The 24,383-nt window shown below is 31.5% G+C and overlaps 1 protein-coding gene and 1 long non-coding RNA gene across 9 annotated transcripts in view; one reads left to right on the top strand and one right to left on the bottom strand.

The window, feature by feature from the left end:
• The window catches only part of heph (polypyrimidine tract-binding protein 1 heph), a 407,327-nt gene that overhangs the window by 66,940 nt on the left and 316,004 nt on the right, over positions 1–24,383 (top strand). For 4 of the 8 annotated variants that reach the window (XM_089172861.1, XM_089172855.1, XM_089172854.1 and 1 more), the window contains exon 1: positions 11,669–11,809. The exons of the other annotated variants lie outside the window; for them this stretch is intronic. The gene's annotated coding sequence lies outside the window, so the exon portion shown is untranslated. Of the gene's footprint in view, positions 1–11,668; positions 11,810–24,383 lie in introns of those variants that run through there. 8 annotated transcript variants of the gene reach the window in all.
• Positions 7,452–12,654, bottom strand: LOC149032515 (uncharacterized). Its single transcript, XR_016176666.1, has 3 exons — positions 12,036–12,654; positions 11,125–11,827; positions 7,452–9,020 (listed from the first exon to the last, which is right to left on the bottom strand). It is a non-coding gene; the product is annotated as an uncharacterized LOC149032515 (long non-coding RNA).

Below are 24,383 nucleotides of genomic sequence, written 5' to 3'. Positions count from 1 at the left end.
GAAAGATCCAATAAAATATGTGATAATAGATTTATCATATAACAAATTTAATTTATTAAATTTAGAAATAACCATATATAGAAATATATAGTAGGAGAGTTTAAAATTTATAATTAACTGAGTTAACAAATATATAAATATATAAATATATAAATATATAAATATATAAATAAATTTATCTATCCACTAACGACTCTTAACTTTCGAGTTTCTAACGCCAACTAATAACAATAATAATAATAATAATAATAATAATAATAATATAATATTGTATATTAAAATATTATTCTATATTATTAATAAATATGTTAAAAAAAAAAGGAAAAAAAAATTAAATTACAAACGAATACACCTGAATAAAAAAAAATATTAACACAAATTATATTACCAATAATTTCAATTCCAAAATAGTATTAAAATAAATTAAAGGATAAAATTAAAATTAAAATTAAGGATAATAAAAAAAAAAAAAAACAGTAAAATCTTTAATTAAAAAAAAAAAAAAAAAAAAATCTCGGATCTAGGGGTAAGTTTGGTATTGTTACGACCAATCATGTGTATGCGATTCACATAAAGTTTCACGAACGCACCTGTTGTGGAACTTAATAACGCGCGAGAACAGATGGTTGAAATCGAGATTACGCAATGAGAGATCGTAACTCTAACAAACGTTTGACTAGCATGAACCGATTGTGAACAAGTACAGTGAACGAGGGTAGTCGGATGTAGGTGGTGGTGATGGAAGAAGGAGGAGTAGGAGGAGGAGAATGAAGAATAGGAAAGAGAAGGTAGAGAGAAGTGTTAGGAAACTGGTAAGGGGAAATAATGCGACAAGAGTGTCATGAATAGTATGAAATTCGATAAACGAAGCTATTCATTGGTTATCGCGTACTATGTATTATACTTCTGTTCGAAACTAAACGTGAATACAAATACAACCAACGTTGTATGTGTTCGTTGTATATTTCAGGTAAACTTGATATAATAGAATAATAAGAATTATAACTAACAAACATTTTCGATAAATTTTTAGTTAGATTTCCATTGCATACTAATTTATTATTAGTAAATTATATTATATATATATATATATATATATATAATTCATATATATTATTAGTTATATAATATTTATATAATTTATTAGTTTACAATAACTAATTTACTATTATTATTTATATAATTTGTTATAATGTATTATTATTATAGTAAATTATATTTATCATATTTAATTTTTATATATTATTATTTATATTTTTTTTCATATATATTTGTGTTATATTTTTCTAAATTTTTTTGATTATATTTTAAAACTAATTATTCTACTTTTCAACAAACAAATATAAAAATATAATATCAATACATAACAATATATAACATAACGTAACCAAAATCATTCCTTCATCCCTTTCTATCTTATATTCATCTTGCTTGGTAAAAAAAAAAATAACAAAAAAGAAAAACTAAAAATTCAGCAGAGTCACGTTTAATGCAACACAACTCGTTGGTTTTATTTTTTTTTTTTTTTTTTGAGTATCATCAAAGTCCCACGAATTTTTCTTCAAGTATTTTATACAGCGCGTGAGCGTGGCCAGGAGCTTTTTTTCGAGTGATGAAAAAAAAAATTAGAAAAAGAACCAACAAAAAAAAAAAAAGAACGCGAATCGTTAACGCGAGTAAAACAGAGAGATATAGTTGCTTTCCTTCTCTCTTTCTCTTATTCTTTTTCCCTCTTGGAAAAAAGAAAAAAAAAGTAGACGCAATTTCATCCCCCCACCCTCAATCTAAACTTCCCTTTTTGTCCTTCCCAACCAACCAACCAAGCAACCAACCAACCACCCCCGCTTCTATACACATCTCGTTCTCTCCTTTCCCTTTAAACCCTTTCCCGCGGGTTGGATTTTCTACTACTAACCCTCTCCACCCCCCATAGTGAAGAACAAGAACGGGGGTTTTGAATTAACGTGCGTGCCGTGGTGCGGTAGGTGCGGTTGCATTACTATTATTAACTCGACGGTGTTAATTAATTACATAGGTAAGTAGTGGGAAGGGTGGGCGGGCCTTAAGGGTGGGAGAAGGGGTTACGAAGGTTTGAACGAAGGTTTGAAGGAATAAACGAACGTACCAACGTACGCACATACGAATGAACGAATGAACATGGTGCAAACGAAAGCACCAAACGACAATCCTATTCTCCCCCTCATTTTCACCCCTTACTACAACAACAACAACAACAACAACCCCCAGACGACGAGGAGAAGGACGACGACTACCATCAAATTAAATGCGTCTCACTTCGGTGCAATTTCAACCCCACCAATCACAGAGCAACATTGTTGTTTTACTGTATTGCGTTGTAACGTTGAGAAAGAAAAAAAATTGAACTGATCTTTGTTAAAATTGTTGCAGACTTATTTTTGTTATAAATCTTATTCAACATAACTATCCGAAAAAAATCCCAAATAATTCGTTGAAAAGAAAAAAATATATAACTCTTGTATCTTTTATCTCGCAAAGATAATAAAAGTTTCGTAAGGATTTACTGTAACATATAATACATATACATATATATATATATCGTATTGGTTGAATTTCTTTTCTTTTCTTTTCTTTTTTCGAAAGATTTTAGCCATGGCGAATTTACATTCACACCAGTACGATATCTCCCAATGAAAACGTCCGCGCAACCCTTGGCTAACGTTATCTCCAGGGAATATCGTTGTAGTTTAGCAGCAGAGTAACAGCAACCCCACAAGGCTCAGCTTTCTTATCTCGTTGTCAAACTCCTGACAGTAGACGTCAAGCTGCGAAGGCTCTGGCGCTTTCCATTTCAGGACAATTCGAACATCCAAGGAATCCTTCTTCCCTCCTAACCCCCTGCTAACCCCCTGTTAACCCTCCCCCTTTCTCTATATCTTCCTTGGCTTTGTAATCTTGTCAAATCTTAGATGAACCGACATTGTTCAACAAGGATATTGACGGATACTATCAGAATGTTCTCTTTACTTTCTACACATTCTTTCGATCTTGTCTTTTTCCCTTTCCCTCCCTCCCTCCCTCCCTCCCTGTCCCTGTTTACTTTTCTACTTTCTTTTTCTTTCTTTCTTTTTTTCTCTTATTTTCTTCGTTTTCAACTGTATTCTAGTATCCCGCACGAATCGACGTTCATCGGATCAGAAAAGAAAAACTATGTAACTGTTTATCCAACCGTTACGATCTTATCAAGGATTCCTTTTATACCTTTGTACAAAAACTCGAAGAATTTTCTATCCTTCGATCTTACATTAGATATACTTGGATATTCGTTTATACGATCGTAGGCAAATTTCTGGCGAATACTTTTTCAAGTGAAAACTTCTTTAAAATTGGTGTGATTTGAAAACGGATGAAACTATGAAACCAAAAAAATGGGATGTTCTACTCGTTCCATTACATATTTGGTATCATCAAGCAGCATTTTTTTAATTATATACGCACTGTTTAAAATAATACGTGGATTTCATTTTGCATCCCCCACAGTTTATTGTCGATTATAGGTTGCATCAAAAAATATCCTTCAGAGCCTATTTTAGACCACAGACGGCATTTTAATTATTCTCTGCAGATGCAGAAAGGTTTGAGGATTCTACCGATACCTGGTGATGGCATCTACGGAAATTTTTCATGGGTATAATTAATTCCCAAATGTACTCAATAATTTACTATTTTTTGTTTTACATTTCAAACTGTTCTGAGAACTCTATTTATTATTATTATTACATTTTACGTTTCTTTCTTTTTTTTTTTTTTTTTTTTAATTCATTCGAAAAACATATAAAGACATGGGGGTATTTCTTGAAAGCTGTCAATGTCATTTTTCCTCACCATGATAGAGGAACATATATTTCCGCGCATAGCAAGGTGGAATATTTTGAAAAGGCCAAAGGTCGGAAGAAGACATTTTCTCGTTGTTCCGGAATTTTCTTCATCGTCTTCGTCATAGTCGGAGATGTCAAGTTTTTCGTCGAAAAAGGAATGAAACGATATCGAAGGAACGAGTAAAAGAGAGAAAAAGAGAAGAGAATATAATATTTCTAGAGGTGCTTCAACAATTGTTGATTTCTACGCTTCTCCGCGACCGTAACGTTGTTCCTCTTGCAAATTTCATTCGAAAACTTCACTCTCGGCTTCCCACTTTCCCCCGTTCCCATTTCTTCCTCTCTTTCTCTTTCTCTATCTCTCGTCTCTTTCGTATTTCCGTTTACTTCCACTAGCAGCTTTCGTTATTTTTAATAAGATTGCCAGAACGTTGTGCAAGTTTTGAGATCTGATCGAGACGACAAGATGTACAAATACAAAGAATAATTTTAAATGGAAGCTTCACCAAAAATTATCGAAAAGATTTGTCAATTAATCTTTACTTTTTTCCCACCCCCCCCCCCCTCTTTTTACATTTACTTTTATTATACTTATTGTTATTTTTCTGTTTTTTTTTTTTTTACATAAAGGCTACTATTTTCATTGCGCTAATTTTGGAACATCGATATCTTGGAATTTCGAAATAAAATAAAAACTAATTAAATTAAAGTAACCGTTTTAAATTACAAATTTGGAATTAAAAAATAGCATTTGATTTATTCTACAATAAAAAAGAAAAAGAAAAAAGAAGAATCAAGATATACATATTTTGTAATTTAGAATCTTTTTTTCTACTTATAGAAATCTGTCGCTATGAGACGCCACGTTATTATTCTCGTATCGCAGTTGGCCGATACTCAGGACGACATCTAGTGACGATGCGAGCAATCGCTTAAAAAGATGTTTCGTTTTTTTTTACTTTCCGAGCACATTCATTTCTTTTTTTTTTCTTCTTTCCTTTCAATTCCTTCCATCTCCATCTCTCTTCTCTCATACTGAATTTTCTTCATGCGATTTAAAACGCCATAAGAAAAGAAAAAAAAAGAAAAGAAAAGAAAAGGGAAAAGAAACCATTCAAAAAAAAAAAATCCTAAAAATGTGGTTATGGTGGTAGGAAACGTTTTAACTCGAAGAATTTCTTGACTAATCTTATGGGAAGGGAAAAAGGAATTTCGTATAAAAAAGCTCGGAAATAAAGAAAAGAATAATAATAATAATAATAAAAAAAAAGGAAGAATCGGCCAATGAGAAAAGGACCCCAGCTGGTAGTAGTCAAGTTTCTGGCCGAACTATAAGTCTTCTTTCCATGACTTTACATTCTCGTCCGGAAGACAGATTTTCTTCGTTCAAAAGTCTGCTTGTGTGCGTGGGCAAAGGGTTTATGTTGCATATATATATTACATATATAAGTATGTGTGTGGGCTTCTTTTGCGCGATTAATCTTAATTCGCACGTTGAAAGCGCCCGTTTAGCGTTCTCAGCGTGCTTGAGATATGGCTGTCGTGCTATGTATCTTTCTTGAAATGCGCTAGAAACCTTGCGGAAAGTGAGAAAATCTCGCACGATAAGGTATTACCTTTTCTCAACCGTTTTTTTTACATATTACGTACATCCACACTAAACTATACATATATAAATCTCTATTTATATATACATATATATATATATATATATATATATATATATATATATATATATATATATATATAACTACACTATATATAAATATATAAATATACATTTACGTACTTTACGTACTTTCTTTTACATAGCTCCATTTTCTATAGACACCATATGTATATAAAACCTTTCATTTTTATTTAGTTTCAAGCGTATTTCCCTTATTCGACGCCATATTGAAAATTCCCATTCTTTCTGTTTCTTCATTCTCTTGTGTGTTTCGTTTTCGACGACGCCATATTGAAAATTCCCAATCTCTTTTTCTTTCTTTATTACTATATTAATATTTTTCCATCGTTCTTTTCTTTTTTCGATTTTCCAACATTGTTTCGGCACAATTTTCTTTTAAGCTTCGATGGAGATCCATCAAATTAGGTCAAAAATAACAAGCAGATTGTTAAATTCTTTTCTGGCCGAAGGAAAAGAGAGATAGAAAAAGGGAGAGAGAGAGAGAGAGAAAAAAAAGGAAAATGAAAGAAAAAGAGAGTGAGTTTGTTGGTAGGGTAAAGTAACGATCAGATCTTGTCCCATGAGGGAAGAGGTTGATCCCTTCCCCTCTGTACATTTTTCAAGCGCAGCCTTGAGACCCCTCTCATTCTCTCTTTCTCTCTCTCTTTCTCTCTCTCTTTCTCCCTTCCTCTTCTTCTGTATTTCCATGAACGGCGTTGCTCCTCGAAGGCACGGCGGTACTCGTATTCCGTTGGGACATCACAAATGCAAGAAGCATATACGATCCTGCTGCTACTACTGCTGGTTCTGGTGTTGGTACTGGTGCTGGTGCTCTTGCGTTCGAGCCGCAGGGCTCACGAATCGCGAAATGCGTCGACCTCATTCTATTTTTCTTCTCTTCTACTACAAATCCCTACGTCCGTTCTCTTTTTTCTATTTTCACACGTATATTTCATCGACCAATAATAAAATAACAAAAATACAATGTTTTATCTCTTTCATCATTTTTTTTATTTTTTTTTTACTCCGTCGATATGTAGACATTAAAAAGGAAATAAAAAGCGCGGGAAATATGAAAATTCAAGCGTACGAAAAAGTTTGGTGCCGCATGAAATTGTAAAAGAATTCACAAGTGTGTGACGCCTACCTTCTCTCTTTTCCTTCTTTAGAAACCCCCATATTACCTCTCCCATTAAACTGCCTACCCAACATACAAAGCATCGTTTTCTACGTGCGAGACTTCCAGCGAAAAAGAAAGAACACAGTAGAAGGAAAGAGAGTGAGAGAGAGTGAGTGAGTGAGAGAAGGAAGACGAAGAGGAAAAAAGAAAAAGAAAGAACCGTGCAAGGTCTTCTCGTTCCTCCTTCGTTCGTTCATTCGTTCGTCGTTTCCAATCCCCTTAACCCTCTTGCCCATCATTCCTTTCCCCCTACCCATGACAAACACGCTGATGCCACGGTGGGCTGGTAGCATCGCTGTTTCGCTGAGTACTTTCTTTCTCTCTCTCTCTCTTTCTCTTTTTCTTTGTTTCTTTCTTTTTCCATCTTTCTCACACATCTTTTCGTTTCTCTCTTTCTCTCTCTCTCTCTCTTTCTTTCCCTCTTTTTTTTATATATATATATTCCTCCTCCTCTTTCCAACCGTATTCTTTTCGACCATGCGACCGTGTACGCGTCCTTATACCGGGTGTCCCTCATTTCTATTTCTCTTTCTCTTTTCCATGAATTTCATCTATCGAATATTTTTACTCTTACGTATTTTTTGTATTCTTTATCGAGAGACCAATATAACAATATGGCTGCCGTTTATACAGTCATTCGTATATTACATAGTTTTTTGTACTGAGATTATTATTATTATTATTGTTCGAGACTCTTTACTGATTTGTAATATTTATATATATATGTATATTAAATGATTCATAATTCATTTCTTTGTATGTTTTATTATTTTCTTTGGTTTTTTTTATAAAATAAACATAAACCAATCGATAATCGTTACATCCTACTTTGTTTTTATTTGTTTCGTGTTTTTTTTTTTTTTTGGTTTTATTTTATTTCATTTTCAGTTAGATAGGAATGAATAAACAAACGAGTATTAATAATGATGACGACACGACCAACTCTCGTTGTTTGATATGTAGATATGTATATATATTTATATAGAGAATATTTATATGTAATATGAATAGTATGTAATAAAACAGTAACGAGACTAGAACTTCGAAAGCAAGTTTTAATGAAAATTCTCTTGCAGTCATGATTATAATTTATATACATACATGAATAGAAATTTATTATAACTGACAGAGAGAACGACGATTAGTTAATTAATAATATAACGAACGATTTACTCAAATACAGATACAGATATGTGATGAGTGATATTATGAATGAATAAAAATTGAATAATATATTAGTACGAGATCGAAAAAATATTTCTTCGTATTTTAATACAAATGTGAAATTAACTTTTATTTATATTTTGTATTAAACCTTCCCTAAATGATTTACAACGATTTTTACTTTTTTTTTTTATCAATATTATGATTGCTAATTTACCGGTCTTATCCATTTTTGTTGTTTTTGAATAATAAATTAAATATATATTTTTTTTTATTTATTTTCGAACAAATATCTATTTAATAAATATATGTACAACATTTTATTAAACATTATTATCATTTTCAGTGAAAGATCATCAAAATGAATCTTATCTTTCGGGAAATAATAAGTAATGTAAATATGTACATATGTATTATTTTAGCATTTCGAATTGTAATATCTACAACGTCATTCTTTATTCTTCGTAAAACTTTATTTAAAATAGGATATGTGCATTCTTTTCTTTTCTTTTTTATTTCTGCATTAGTCTTTTCTCTGTTTCTCTATTTTGTTTTCATATTAATATTTTTTTGTTTGTTTATAAAGTAACTTGTAGTGTGGTGTATGTATCTGCCAAAGTAAATTATATACAAAACTAATGTTTCTCTTTTCAAGTTGTTCCATGTATACGTAATTATGTATATTTATACATGCATATATATAAACTATGTACATCGAAAATACTTATATGTAAATATAAGTAATACTTCTTTATTACATACGTAACATTGCATTGCAGCATTTACAAGCCACGAGACAGGAAGAAAATACCGTAACGAATTAAAAAGTCGAAATGAACATCTGAATATAAGAATGCAAACAAATTTATAATAGTAATATAATAATAAAAAAAAAAAAGAAAAACAGGGGTCAGTAACGTATTGTTGTTAAAAGAATTCGGGAATCTTCTTGAAGAAGAAACGCGAGGGAATGATGCAAACGATATATCAACGGTAAAGGTGAAAAATTTACATTCTTGTCGTTGGACTGAAGAAGTTTATATTTTTACTACTACACTATTACTATTGCAATTTCTTCTTCTTCTTCTTCCGCGTTGCTCGTAATATCTATTTCGGCTGTGGAAAATGCGGGACCACCGTCGGTGTATATCTGCAATTTTTATGATTTCTGATTTATTTGCAATTCCAAGTACGTGCCAAGAAATATTTTACAATATATATATATATAAATGTTAGAAGAGAAAAAAATGAGAGAGGGAGGGGGAAGTAAAAATCTGTGATTGTATATACATATATATTATATATATATATATATACAATCACGACGATACGCGGTGACGAGCTCTTTCGTATATGTGTGTATGTATAGGTTGGTTTGTACGTGCAACGTCCGCTAGATACTGCATAATTAACGTAGCGAAGCAAGATGGCGTCGATATAACGCACGCTTCGAAATAAGAGACCCGTATCGTTAAGAGAAAAGAAAAAAGAAAAAAAAGCGTGCGGTAATTGATTTCGCAGGCACGTCTCCTTCATCTATTCTTTCACAAGCAAAGCTATTTCCTCTATATAACCTACGTTTTATCTTCTATTCCTTCTTGAGTATCACCCTGTACACAACACGCAGCCGCATATATATACGAAGTTGAATCGTACGTTTGCGCGCCGTGTGCCGATACGGTTTACTAGTAGAACGACGACACATATGCCGTCACACATATATACACATATTATATATGTATAATATGTATTCGTATAAACGTGCAAGGAGGCATTGGTCGTGAAAAGGAAGAACGGTGTAGCAAGAGGGAGGAAAAAAGAAAGAGAAAGAAAGAAAGAAAGAAAGAAGGGAAGAAGGGAAGAAAGAAAGAAAGAAAGAAGGGAAGAAAGAAAGAAAGAAAGAACGAAGAAGAGCGGAGCGAGTCGGCTGTTGCCGGCTGCTCCCCTCTTCGGTTCCCCCACTACTGAACAGACCGGCAACGGAGCCGTCACGATGTTTCCACGCCGCCGGTACCCCCTCCCAATCGAGTAACGCTAGCCGAGTATAACCGAATATTACCGAGCGCGAGCGAGCACGCTGCCTCCCCTTCTTATTCCACAGCGTCCCCCTCTCCATCCTTCTCACTCGCTTGTTCTTTCTCTCTCAGATTCTCCCGGCGTGCTGCGCGCTACTCGTGTGCTCTTCGAAGTTTCAACGTCGCTTGAAAACGTTACTACCTCGAGACACGAGAGAAACACGACGAGTTTGAAAGCCCGTGTATATCCTGTGTTGTCCGTATTAGAGAAAAAACGCGCGTCTAAAGCGTAAAAAAAAAAGATAAATATTCACAAAGTGGTGAAAAATCTTTTGTGCTGCCTAGTGGTGTTCCGCAAATTTGTTCATCGTGAGTTTTTTCTTTTTGTTTTTCTCTCGTTTTAATTAATTTCTCTGTTTCTTTCTTTTTCTTTCTCTCTGATCATTTTTCATTCTAACCTATTCCGTAACTTCTCTATTCTCCCGCGTCTTTTCACACGCAGTGATGTTCGCGATCGCGTACCTTCCTACCCACCCCTTTCCTTCCCTTCACCCGTTTGCCCACCTTTCGTAGTTAGAGCCTTCCTATCTGACTGCTTGCCTACCAACTCCTACGCTCTACTGGTGCTGATATTCTTCCGTTGCCTGTTCACAACCTCCTCCTCCTCCACTTCCCCACCTAACCTTCATCGTCACGCTCCTGCTCGTCTCGTGCGCGCGCGAAGTCACGAAGGAGCTTCGAACGTCGCCGCCGTTGCCGTCACCACCACCACCACCACCACCTCCGTGTGGGATCGGCAACGAGGACAGAAAGAGAAAAGGAAAGCACCTCGTCGTCGCGTTTCGCTATCTTTTCTTTCTTTCTGTCTATCTATCTATCTGTCTGTTTGTCTTTTCGTCTATTTATCTATAATTTTTGACGATAGATCTGTTGGTTTTTTTTTTTGCAATCGTCGCTATTATCGCTATTGTCATTAACGTAATCATCAAAAGCCCGACGGTTGTATTTATCGTTTACGTCGTCGTCGCCGTCGTCGTCGTCAATAACGAAAAACCAGCAGCGTGTTCCTAACCTCCAAATTGGTTATTCGTCATTCTCGTATTACCCGCTTTCTTTTATCTCCCCGTCTGTCTTTTTTATTTTTATCTTTTATTTTCTTTCGTGAAACAAGCGAGACGCACCACCAATTGACGACGAGGACCGCTACTAATAATACTATAGTATAATACTATTACTTACTATACATTTACTGACGGAATATCAAACACCAGACAGCAGGAGCGTCATCGAGGAAATACAGTCTCTGACGTTGTTTGTTCACGGAATCGATTGAAATTGTTGTGTGTATATGCACTTTCGCGTCTCTCGCGTGTTTAAATTGTATCGTAACAAATAATACCGTGTAAATCCTCCTATTATTATAATATACACACACGCGTCGTCATATCTGCAGTGAAAGAAAAACAAAATTAATTATATACATATCTTTTTTTCCTTCTCGATAATTCTCTAATAATTTCCCTTTTTTTTTTTTTTTTTTTTAATGTTCATCTCAGTCTTTCTTGAAGAATAAAAAAAATAATGCGAGTGCCTTTATAATTCTTATCTATTATCATTATTTCTCGATCATCATAATCAGTCTCACTAAAAATCCTGTGCCAGCTGCATATCTTTTCATCGTACGATTTTTGTGTGCTCTGTGGAAAAAAGAAGAAGTTTCTAAGAAGAAAATTCTATAAAAAGGAATAAGGAAGAAAAAGTGAAAGAAAAAATAAACATTAAGAAGAAGAGACGTCTGTCGTTGTTGTTGTTGTTATCACCGACAAACAACGCAACCAACAAATACCAACTTCTTTAGAAACTGCTTGCCGGTGGATTCAAAACGACGTACTTCGCCAGTGATCTTCGTCCTACCGTTGTCACGGTCAGTATACTCTCTATTCTAGAATATACCTGTATATATCTATCTATCTATCTATCTATCTCTATCATTATCTCTGTCTATCTATCTATCTATCTCTGGCGGTATATACATGTATATATATATATATATATATATATATATATATATATATATATATATATATATATATATATACATGCATACACACAAGAGAGAAACGATTGAGCACACGTATAAATGCACACACTTTCTCACGGCCACGAGACGTTGTTGCTCGAGGGCCCTTGCGGATCTGAGCGCCTCGAGGACGACGAGTAAACGTCGTCTCGTCTTCTTCTTCTCTTCTTCATCTTGTTCTTCTTCATCTTCTGGTTGGAACCGTTCTTCTCTCAACTCGACTCTCAACTCTACTACTACTACTACTACTTCTACTACTACTACTACTACTCTTTTCTTCTTTCCATTCCTTTCCAATCCATTCCTTTTGCGCGCCATCCCTCGCGCTTTGAAAAACCTAAAACCCCGCATGTGTTTCTCTTCAAACCTGTAGAGAGAATACAGAGGGCGCATGTCCAAGCCAAGCAAACACGTCCCTCCCACCCCCACACTTCCCCTCTTCTTTCTCCTTCGTGCCCTTCGAATCCAGACGAAGACCAAGAGCCTAGACCCTTACATTCTCTTTCTATCTCTCTCTTTCTCTTTCTCCTGTTTTATTCTTTCTTCCTCTACCTGTCGACATTCCTTACTCCTTCCACCCTCCTCCTCCTCCTCCTCTTCATTCCTCGTCCTCTTCTTCTTCTTTATACTCAACGATGCTTCTCAGACTAAGCGTTACCTCTTCGACCGAGAAATTCGACCCTCGACCGTTTGAATCTTCTTCTACTACTACTACTATTACTATTACTATTACTATTACATATATAATCTCTAATCTACTTTATAAGCATAAATGTATATATGTGCATATATTTCTACTTGTGTGAATGGTTGGAATTCCTTACTACCTTCGCTACTACTACACGTTCATAAGTTATAATGTTGAGAGATTCTATATAACTATATATATTCTTAATTGTACACGAATATATATATATATATTCACGTATATACATAAGTTTTCTTTTTCTGTGTGTTCGAATTTTTCACGTTGAATAAGTTGACTCCCCCCCCCCCCTTTTTTTTAATTTTTATTTAGGTTAAAAAGTTTGAGATAAATTTGTTCGTGAATAGAGAGGCTGAGTTTTTTATATTTAGTTTATTCTCTTCGTGTTTAAGTATATACACGTATTCTCTTATGTGTTATTTCTAAGAAATATTCGTCTCGTTTCGTTTCGTTTCGTTTCATTTCATTTCATTTTCATTCGTTTCGACACGGTTTAAGAGAGATATTCTTCTATAGAATAAAAGTAGAAAAAATAAAAGAGGCATCGATATTTATTTCGCGTCTCTTTGGGGCTCGTGTGTACTATGGGACGCATGTCACAACGTCGGTTTAACGACTCTACGATACGTTCAGGAGTGTCCATCATCATGGCGGCTATTCCCGGATATACTACGTTGATCGAACGATCGATTGAAATTGTCTCTAACGAATTTCAAATCATATATATATATATTATTTTATTTTACATATTACAAATTTTAATTGTGTAATATTATTTGCAAATTAATGAGATCACTTGTTTCTTTTTTTCTTTTTTTTTTTTTTTTTTCTTTAAATATGAATAATAACGATCAATATTAAATAACAATGATAACAAATGGTGTAGCATATACAATGCGTATATAATATTTATTCATATATGAAAATTAATTTAACACATTTGCAATTAGTTTTGATTTTGATCGATGATAATTAAAACGATAAAAAGAGAAATGAAGAAAGCATTAGTTAAACGTTGAAAATGTTCTTATTATTGTTGTCCCTATTTCGATAGTTCTTTTTTTTTTTCTCTCTCTCTCTTTTATAAATATTAATATATATAAATTACAAGAATTAAATCGTATTTGCAACTGAGCACGCGAAGGACAACGTTTACGAGGAGAGAGATACGATACGAGTTATTTTACTCCCCCCCCTTTTCCCCCCCTTCTTTCACCGGGTATTATTTGACGAAATAATCTCTGACAAAATGCGTATTTTATCGTCGTTCGTTGTCGTCATCGTCGTCCTAGTTTGTAAAAATGGCGTTACACGAATACAACAGCAGAGGCTCGTCCTTGAATAAATTGAAAGGATTAAGAAGAAGGAGAAGAAGAAAAAGACAAGTGGAATAATTTATTATTTTATGGTTGTTTTTTTTTTTTACACTTAATCATATATAAAAGATTTTTCATCGTTTAAATTTTTATTAAAAGTATGATCGAAGAAATTTGATTTTTTTGTTCTTTCTCTTTCTTTCCTTTCTAAATTTTTCTGTTTTTGTTATTGGTATGTATGTCGCGTGTAGATGTACTACAGATTACACATACATATACAGTTATTCATACATGTATATATGTGTGTAACGATGTTTTCTTCGTTGGTCGTCGTTGTGTCGTCTCGTCATCATGGTTCCTTCGAAGTCAGTTCTCTTCTTGTACGTTCACGTTTTCTTTGTTCGCCACTATGCCTTCTTTCTCTTTTTATCTTTCAGTTTCTCCGTATAGTATATCTCTCTCTTACTCTTTTGTAAACACAGTTCACGAAGCTGTCACGGACTCCTCTCCTCCATGACGACGACGAGAACGTCCGCCGAACCGGGGCCAGGCCTTTCGTTTCGTTTCGTTTCGTTTCATTTTGAACATTGGCCTTTCGTGGAATATTCGTCTTGTGCTTTCTATATATTTCTTACTTTTTTATTCTTTCCCTTTCCCTTGAAACTTTTTTTTCTACGATTTTTATTAATTCCTGGTAGGAGTTGTAAATTAAAATTCAAAGAGAAGAAAAAAAATAAAATTGCAAATTGGATTAAATAAGAATTTATGCTATTCGATGACCTTTCGGTGTTTGGCTATCGAAAAATATGATATTATTTTGATTTATTTATTAAATCTTTAAATTTATGTTCGAAGTTAATTTAGAATTTTGTTTTTATCCTTTGTAAAATAGTAGAAATTATTAAATTTATATAGGTTTTTATATGTATATATATATACATATATTAAATATTATAATATACAATGTGTAGTTAATACGAAATTATTATATTATAATTCGAAATTGTAATAAATCAAATATTAAATATTATAATACACAACGTGTGTATTTAATACGAAATAATTATATTATAATATAATTTATTACATTATATTATATTATGTTATAATAAAATATAATATATAATTAAAATTATTTAACAGGTTGACCAAGAAGACCACGTGTTTTTATCTTTCAGTAATTCGACAAAAATCATAGATTTATTGTCCTACAAAAATAATTATATAATAAGAAAAAGAAGAAGAAAGAAAAAAGGGAAAGTTGTTTATTAAATTGAAGAGTAGAGAAGAAAGAATTCTCTAAAAAATCAGGTGTTGTGCTTTTTATGGTTCTTTATCGTTCTCCTTCGATTTATACCAGTTCGATTACTTTCCAATGTCGTTGGACGACGACGAAGTTCTTACATAAGGCCTGTTTTCGCGTAACCGCGACATTGGAAACGTTCGAATCGACATTAACCCGGTTTTGATTCTACTACCACCACGGTAAGAGTAGAAGAGTGTTAGAGAAAGATAAAAAACAACAAAAAGATAGGACAGTAGCAAAACAGAAAGAGAAACATAGAAGAAGAAGAAGAAGTTAGTAGATGTAGAAGTGGGGGTAATGACGAAGGAGGGGATGAGGACATAGGTGGGGGGTGTTAGAAAGGAAGTCGACGAAACTTGTTGAATTCGTTAGAGGTGTGTGCCAACTTCATAACGATAATCGTACTAGGAATGTCGTTTTCTAAATTTCACATAATGAAAAAGAACACTTCAAATGGTCGTTCGTTCATCGTCGTAGTAACTCAACTAACACCACCACACAGGGATGTTTCTCAACGTGTTCCGTTTGACCGATTAGCCAATCTAATCCCCGTTCCTCAATTGTAGGATGACGCAAGAGATAAAAGTCGTATACACGGTGTGTCTCTAGTAAGAATATTTGTGTTCGTAGTTTTATTCTATTTTTTTATTTTTTTTATTTTATTTTATTTTTATCCTCGTTTGAAAATATTTTAAGATCTTATCTATACGTGTGTGTTGTGGGTTGATGGGTTTTCAAGAGTTTTGAATTTAATATGGAAATAATGGTTTATTTTTTCTTCCCCTTTGGTCAAACATAGTTTTATTTTTAAAACAAATAAGTTTTTTCTGTTTTTTTTTTTTTTTTTTTTTTTTTTGAGAATCATAAACTTTTCAACCCCCAATTTTCGTAATTATTTACATGTATTCGTAATTTGTTTTTATTTTTTTTTGTATATACGTTTTACATTTCTTTTTTCTTTATAATAGAAATAATTCATTTTTATATTACTACAACAATAATAGAAAATTTTGCATATATTTTGAAATATACATTTAAGTATATAATATGGTATAGTATTCATATAAAATGCAATTGTACTGTGCAACACGAACCGATGTAGTTAAGAATATATAATATTAATTACTACCCAAAGGGAATAGCAAATTCCCTAGCAATATATGATCCCTTCTATAATTTATCTTGGATTAAGAATTCTCTAGTATTATTATACAAGTAGAAACCACATGAACCGGTTTTACCCGGGTGTCAACCTGTAAGTTGAAAAACACTGTGTTAGCTAAAAGGAAAGAATCTTTTTAGAACTTGTCAAAGAGTATCAAAGTACTACTGTAAAAGATAACAATTATTATTCGTATTTATCGAAATAACAATACTATGTTTAATTTATTTGTTAAATTATTCTCTTTCTCCTATCAATAAAAAAAGAAAAGATTTGTTTCATTTATTGTCCTTTCTTATCGCATTTTTATTGATTTTAATTTTTTTGTACATTTTTTACTCTCCCCCACTGTACATTTTTTAAGGGATAAGAAAATAAGATTATTTTATTTTTTTTTATTAATGTCTTGTATTTTTTTTCTCTTGCATGCTATTCTATTTTTATTTATTTATTTATTTTTTTTTTAGGTTTTTTTTTTTTATCACAAGTTAAAGGGAAGATAAGAAGGTGGGAGAGTATTATTTTGTACCTTATTTGCTTCTTTTTTTTTTTTTTTTTTAAACTTGTCCTATCTCACTTCTTTTCTTACACATTTTTATCAAAGGGGATGAAAAGGCGATGTTGAAGTAAAAAAGGGGAAATAGAGGGAAAAAGGAAGGAACGTAGAAGGAGAAGAAGGAAGGTAGGAAGAGGAAGAGAAGGAGGAGGAGGAGGAGGAGGATGCTCTTTGGCCCTTCGACATTTTCCCTTGGTGACGCAAAGCACTTTGCTAGGAGGGCACGTTTCACGCTTGACACCGGGCATATTACGACGATCGTACACCGAACGTACACCGAACGTGTACCAACGTAAGAACATAGTAGGGAACGTTGAAAACTACGTTGGGTGTTAGGTTTGTGTGTATTAGTATAGTATTATAACGTGTAGGAATACCACCACCTTCTTCTAGTCGAGTGCTTCAAGCGTGCGTGGAAAAAGGGTTGTGAAAGGGTTCGCGACCGAGAGAGAAGGACCGAGAGAGAAGGACCGAATGAGTCAGCCCTTATTTTTTTTTCTTTTTTTAATGCTTTCAGTAGTACGACGCCGTTGTATCGACGGAATCTTATCGTCCTTCCTACAATTGTGTCTACTGTTTTTTCCTTTTTTTTTTTTTTTATTTTACTTGGATTTACTTTACTTTATTTTATTTTATTTTACTTTACTTTACTTTACTTTACTTTTACGTTACTTTGCTTTATTTCACTTTTTTTTATTTTTTTTTTATTTAGAAGATTAGAAAGAACGAAAGGAAAGGCAGAAAAAGAGAGGGTGAGAGTGAGGGTAAGGGTAAGGGTAAGTTAGAGAAGATTGAATTCGGCTGTAATGATTCATCGATTTTTACGTAAGTTGTTGTTGTTTTCTTTTTTTTTTTTTTTTTTTTTTTTTAATGTAATTTCTTAATACGTATTTTTTCCTATTCGATTTTTTTTTTTTTTTTTTATTTAACTTATAGTTTCTTACGAATTCGTTCGATTTTACGAAACGTGTGTGTTGAATCACTATCGAAAGATATTCGTGGATCTAATTCCTTCTATAAATCGTGTGACGGTTTTTTCTTCTTTTTCTTTTTCTTTTTTTACTTTTTTTTTTTTTTTAAGAATATACCGCGATCGTAGACACCCACTCTTTGATCACGAAATTTCGTTCTCTCTCTTTTATATTTATAATCTACGAATCCCAATCTGGATTCTTTCCAGACGGTCGTCGTTCGTCGTTGTGGGTAACTGCTGCGACACAAATAATCGCAATTATTATACGTGTCCCTTTATTATACTAAAGGTAATTTTGAACCTTTACCTCATGGATATTTTTAAATCACGAATACAATTTTTATTATTATTATTATTATTATTATTATTATTATTATTATTATTATTTTAGGTAATATTTTAATGTTATAATTAAATATAACACGTTGACACATAACAATCCTATGCAACATTGTACAAAATGATCGTAATAAAATATAAAATAAAATAAAATGAAGTGCCATTTAATTCCACCGTAAGGAAAAATGATAATAAAAAATTACAAAAAAAAAAAAAATAATATAAAATGAGTTGCCATTTGATTTCCATCAAAAGGAACATTCTTGACCAGTTCCAATTCATGAAAATAAAACATTGTTTTTTTTTTTTTTTTTTTATGAGCTATCATCTCTTGTAATTAACTGTATTTTTTTTTTATTTATTTTTATTTATAGGAATACGAGCATGAATGAGATGTAAAAAACAAAAAAATAATAATAATAATATGGTTTTGAAAACTCGTGTAAATATATATTATAATAGAACAGTTTGAAAATGACGCGTTTAGGTTGAGGTCTCGTATAAAAGGCTTGTTTTGCAAGTGTCGGTGTTTGCGATAACACCAACCGGACTTCTCCTATTGCCATCGTGTGCTGCTGTGCACTGCTTTGTATTCCGAAGCTTCGTATTACCCCGAGACACGTCGATTATTACCTGGAAAAAAACAACAGGAGAAACTTTAATGTATGCATATATATATATATATATATATATATACATATTGTGGAACGCTTACGTTGTACTTTGAACTATATTACTTGTTCATTCTTTTTTTTCTTTTTTTTTCTTATCTTATTCGATCTAACGCAAGCTTTTTCTTCTTTTACACTTTTCTACGTATCTATTACACGTTGAAAATAAAATATGTGTTAAAGAAAATAATAATAATAATAATAATAATAATAAATAAAAAATATATTATATTATTAATTATATTTTATAATCTACAATTAATCATATAATTAATATTAATTAATATAATAAAATAAAATATAATAAAAATAAAAATAATAATATAAATTAATTTATATATAATTAATATAAAAGTACTATTATTATATAATACATTATTATATTACATATTATTTATTATTATTATCATATTAATAATTAATTTAATATTACCCTCTTTCTTTATGATGGTAGGTAGGGGTTGCGATTATTCACACTTAAAAAAAAACTTTTCTAGTATTAATCTATTTAGAAAATATTTCATTCATACGAATTGAAATTTTATCTTTTTTTTTTTTTTTTTATATCTTTCTTTTTAAATTTGCAACCTCGATAAATCCGTTTTAGTGATGAAAAACGTTTGGTGGTGGAGAAGAAAAAGAAAGAGAATATTTTCGTGTTTTTCATCCATCGTTATAAGCGGCGCGGCGCGTTTTCATAATTCACGGTTCTACAAATCTTCGAGTTTTCTGAAAAGATGACGATGAAAAAGAGAGAAAGATAGAATATAAACTCTGACTTATCTATCTTTCTTTCTCTCTCTCTCTCTCTCTCTCTCTCTCAGTTTCTCATAAACGGTCTACCGGAAACGTTTGGGTAGAAAAGCAAACATTAGTTTGTTGCTTTCGTATCACGCCTTACAGCATCTACTACTACTAATACTACTATTACTACTAATACTATTAAAAATTACTATGAGAAAACCAAAACTGAAATTTCTTTTGCTAGAAACTTGATCTTTGAATTCCTTTATTAACGTGTGTGTCCCCACAACGATATATATTTATATTTTTAATGTGTGTCATATTTATTGAAGTGAAAAAAAACTTCCTTAGAATCAGGGTAATTTGAAAATCATGAAACGGAAGAACGTTAAACGGAAGAACGTTAAACGGAATAAGGTGAAATCGATGAAACAAAAATAATTAATTAATTAATAAAATTCAATATATAATTTAATTCTATATTATTTAATTCTATAGATTAATTAATTAATTAATAACATTCTATATATATATATAAAAATTCAGTGTCACAATATGTTTGTCCACTAATAATCCCGAAACTACTCAACTTATCTTATTCTAAACATCTTGAAATTTGAGAATAAGTTTTTTTTTTTTTTTTTTTTTCTAAAAATTACAATTTAAATAGCCAATGATTATTACTTTATACGCACGACAAGTATACTCGTCAAATATACCAAAATCGTGCCACTTCTACATGACAAATATACTCGTCAATATACATATAATCGTTCCACTTCTTCGTGACGACGAGTATACATGTCAATCACAGTGTTAACTGATTAAATCGTTAGATAATTCAAGTTGTGTGTTAAACTTGTTGTAAGACGACGTAGTGTAAGGTGCAATATATATATATATATATATATATATAGGATAAAATGTGTAAACGAGAAGGAATGAATTACCGGAAGTAATCGGAAGTAAGGAAGTAAGGGAAAGTGGTTAATCAACAGAGGATTATCGATCGGATTCTATCGGCTACAAATACACGACACTATAATGGTGTGTCAGAAATCGATCATAACGATGCTGCTGTGTGCTGCTTCCTTCAGCCGGATTATTTCAGACGAACTTTGACGTCAGCTTAATACGCTTACTCACCTCGAATAGGGATAATTTCATTCGTAAACGAAGTGTGCATTGCATCGTGCATTGCATCGTGCATTGCATCGTGCATTGCATCGTGCATTCTCCTCCTCGTCCTCGACGTCGTCGTCGTTGTCGTCATTGGTGTTACACGTAACGATTATAATCGATCTATTTTTTTTTTTATTAGATGTATATATTAGATACTATCATTATCTTAAATAAAGACTCTACCTTCCTTTTTCTATGTTGTTTTTTTTTTTTTTTATTTAATATCATCTATTATTATATCTTCAACGAACGATTTTCTATATTATTATTATTATTATTGTTATTATTATTATGGGTATATATGAGTATATGTGGGTGGATAAGATGGGTTGGGGGTTATAGTTTATTTTTATTTTATTAGTTTATTATTATTATTATTATTATTATTATTATTATTATTATTATTATTAGTTTAAATGTTTAATTATTATTATTGTTATTACTATTATTATTGTGGGTATATATGAGTATATGTGGGTGGATAGGATGGGGTGGCAGTAATAGTTTATTTTTATTTTATTAGTTTATTGTTATTATTATTCTTATTATTATTATTATTATTATTATGTGGGTATTTATATATGGTATGTGGGTGGATTGGATAGGGGTGGTTATAGTTTATTTTTATTAATAATTAGTTGAAATGATCGATAAACTGAAGTTGCTATAAAAATAATAAATTCGTAATTATTAATTTGTATTTGCATTAATTTATTTTAAATATATATTGTTTGTTATTATCCGAATGGCTTAAAGTATTGCCAAATATTTAGGATTGTATAATAAAATTTGTTATTATTATTAAATCTCGATAAATACTTTTCCATTGAGTGATTTTCATTTAAATTTCAATTAGTTTTCATGATTTTATATTCTTCCTTCCTCTCTCTTCCTCTTCCTTTCTTTTTCTTTTATATTATTCGATTAAAAAGATAAAGATAAATATAAAAAAAAATAAAAGAAAAATTGAACAAAGCTATTAATTAATCTTAATATAATATAATCGAATATTCCTCCCCCCCCACTTGTTCTTCTTTTTTAATTTCCATTCAATTTTCTCTTCTAATAAATTGATAATAATACATGTATATATATATATATATATATATGAAGTTATTCAACAACGTTTTCCAAGTATGATAAGAGTAATACACACGATCAAAGTTGTTAAACAAAAGCAAGCAAGAGAATGAAAGAGAAAAAAATAAAGAGGGAAAGAAAGTGTGTGTGTGTGTGTGTGTGGGAGAGAGAGAGAGAGAGAGAGAATGTATCTGTTTCTACGAAACATTGTTTATCGAGAGTTTCGAAAACAATTTCGTCGATCGCTTCGGTTGGTACTGTCCAATAATACCAACTTTCGATAATCCGATCACGCCTCTTCATTAATTAGATCGGATTACTGAGATTGCTATGCTTTCTCTCTCTCTCTCTCTTTCTCTCTTTCTCTCTCTCTTTCTCTCTTTCTCTCTCTCTCTCTCTTTCTTTCATATCAGATACAACATACGTAATATAAATGGATGATAATAACTTTTATCTATATGAGTAATACATGCATATGTGTAAAATAATAACTTTTGTATATGTAATGGTGTCCAAAAACAATAGTCCTCTTTATATGTATGTATATATATATATATTGAAGAATTATTTTTATGTGTTCAACACACACATATGTTAGGTAATAGTATATGTTTAATTAATGTTAATGGAAAAATAAATTTTATTTTATTAATTTCTATTTATTCGGTATTCGTATTTTCTTTTCTTTTTTTTTTCATTCACTATTATTTTTAATACGCATATATATGTATATGTATATATATATATATATTTAATTAACGTTAATAGGAAAAATTTGTTTCATTTATTTACAGTTTCTATTCATTTAATACATGAGAGAGTTGGTTTAATATACTGAATTGATATTAAAACCGATCAACATCAATCATTGTATTTATTTACATTGTTATTTGTTATATATATATATATATATATACTTATATACAGAAAGATAAATGTTTCTATGTATTGTTTATTGTTCTCTTGTATTCCCTAAACACACCACTCTCTTTCTATATATATATATCCATAAATTAAAAAAAAAAACAAATTCTAGATGTTAAAAATTTTCTATAATATTACATTAAGATTAAATATTAGAATTTCTATTATTATAAAAGTAATAAAAAAAAAAATATATATTATTTATGTCAAACAGTAACCTTAGACACATGCAATAAATTTATTATTAAATTATCACGAGTGAACTATAATTAAAATAAAATAAAAATAAAAATAAATAGTAGAAATATTTATAATTAATTATCTTATTAAATAAATATTTGACTTGTGCAAATTTATCCAATTATTATTACTATTATTATTACTATTATTATTATGGGATTTTGAGATTGTTCAGGTGAGAGAAGAAAAATAAAATATTTTTTTTTCCTTTCTTATTTTTATTATTATTATTATTCTTTTTTTTTTTTTTAAGAGTAGATTGAGGAACGAATTATCCAACTAGCTCGCGCCTTTCGCGCTCAACGATCCGATCCAAAGAGTAAAAGAGAGGAGAAAGAGAAAGAGAAAGAGAAAGAGAGAGAGAGAGAGAGAGAGAGAGAGAGAGAGAGAGAGAGAGAGCCGGCTCTTCTTTCAACCAGGAAGCGAGTAATTTTGCCATTGCCTCTCTATACGTTATATGTGTGTCTATCTGTCCTGTGTATGTGTCCACCCACCCAGGGGAGAGATAATTAATTTCACCACCGGGGAACAAAGTTCGATATTATTATTCCAGCTCGATAAAGAAATTCACGCTTATTCTCTTCTTCTTCTTCTTCTTCTTCTTCTTTCTTTTTTATATCTTTATCTTTTTTTTTTTTTTTTTTTTAAGATTCACATAATTATTATTTTTTCTTACGTTTATAAAATAATCAATCGTATATTATATTATTAAATATTATAGTATTTTAATAATAAATCTTAAATAATATTTTTCACGTTGTTAATTTGATGGTTCTGGGTATGTTTTTTTAAAAAATGTTTTATAAAATTAGGGTTACGTAATGATAAATTAAAATCAACCACCTATCCCTACCACCCTATATTGAATAACCCTTCTCCCTGATTCCAATGTTTTAACCATTCATTGTCTACCGATGGTGGTGGTGGTGGTATTTTCTGATTCGTTTCACGAACACGACCTTTCGAATTGACGAAAAGGTTACTCTATTATTCGCCAAAGAGAGAAAGAAAGAAAGAAAGAAAGAGGAGAGTCAGTTTTACGGTTTCGTTCTCGTTTGCTTCTTTTTTTCTAACTTGTCTAACTCTTTCGTTAAAATGAAAAAGAAAAAGGGTGTGGGGGTTGGGTACAAGTTGTGTGTGTGTGTGTGGAGGGGGGGGGCGGAGGGAGGGGGTAGTGTTGATACTATTTGTTTTTTTACGATTCTCAATGCGTTTCTCT

The sequence above is a fragment of the Polistes dominula genome, unplaced genomic scaffold (genome assembly GCF_049000335.1).
Source record: "Polistes dominula isolate Pdom_NZ unplaced genomic scaffold, Pdom_raw_medaka contig_23, whole genome shotgun sequence".
NCBI classification, from domain to species: Eukaryota; Metazoa; Arthropoda; class Insecta; order Hymenoptera; family Vespidae; genus Polistes; species Polistes dominula.
The sequence above is the reverse complement of the archived record's forward strand: the minus strand, read 5'-3'. Positions and strand labels throughout refer to the sequence as shown.